General features: G+C 46.6%; 1 protein-coding gene across 1 annotated transcript in view; it reads left to right on the top strand.

Moving 5' to 3' along the window:
• The window catches only part of LOC107704222 (structural maintenance of chromosomes protein 1A-like), a 56,164-nt gene that overhangs the window by 9,280 nt on the left and 46,000 nt on the right, over nt 1-884 (top strand). The gene's annotated exons all lie outside the window — the stretch shown is intronic.

Raw genomic sequence — 884 nt, 5'->3', positions numbered from 1 at the left:
TATTAAAAAGGTCTTAAAAAGTCTTAAATTTAACTTGTTCATGTCTGCAGAAACCCTGCACTGACTACGGCATAATCTAAAACACCTTCAGCCAGCATCCAGTATAAAACACTCGTGCTTTTAAGCCAAATAGCTTGCTGAATTTTTTTTTTTACTGACATCTGTATGTGAGTACTATTATCTCTGCCATCTCTGATAAAATGGGCTGTGTTTTCTCTACATTAGAGCTGTTTTGAACTTACTGTTTGAATGCATTCGCTTACTGGATCCTTAGACTTTCCAGGAGTTTACCGGTTGATCTGATCGCAAAAAAAACTGCTTTTTTCATTTTTATAATGTATTGTTTTCGTTAAAATTTACTGATTCAAATTCGTAATTATTTTACTACTCTTTCATCATCAGCGGAAAAACCGCACACCCCTAATCCTAACTATTGCGTATCTTGTGCACACCAAAGTCAATTTCTGTGTATAAATAGAACGCCAAATAGAAACAGAAACGTGTGGTATTGATACGCACTTTCATAATTTACAATATAAAGCAGCATAGATTTTATTTTAAGACAATCATATGCTCTCGTGGGCCACATAAAATGATGCGGTGGGCCGGAATAGGCCTTGAGTTTGTCACATGTTATCTAAGTGTAGAGAAATACAGTGTTTATGGTGTTTTTACCCCCCCCCCCCCCCGGGGGGGGGGGGGGCGGGAGGGCGGCGCCTCGTCGGCGCGAGGACCGGAGGTCCTCCTCTCCGCGGCTGCCGGTGGGTCTGAACCCCCTCCGCTGCCCGCGCGAAGGGGCCCTCCAACTCTCGCTGCGGGCGGACGCCGTCGTGGGGGGAGGCGCCGGGGGACCGGTGCGCGCGCGCGTGGCGCACCCGGCGGCG

The sequence above is a fragment of the Sinocyclocheilus anshuiensis genome, unplaced genomic scaffold, assembly GCF_001515605.1.
Source record: "Sinocyclocheilus anshuiensis isolate Anshui unplaced genomic scaffold, SAMN03320099.WGS_v1.1 scaffold1878, whole genome shotgun sequence".
NCBI lineage: Eukaryota > Metazoa > Chordata > Actinopteri > Cypriniformes > Cyprinidae > Sinocyclocheilus > Sinocyclocheilus anshuiensis.
This window is presented reverse-complemented; position numbering and strand designations above follow the sequence as displayed.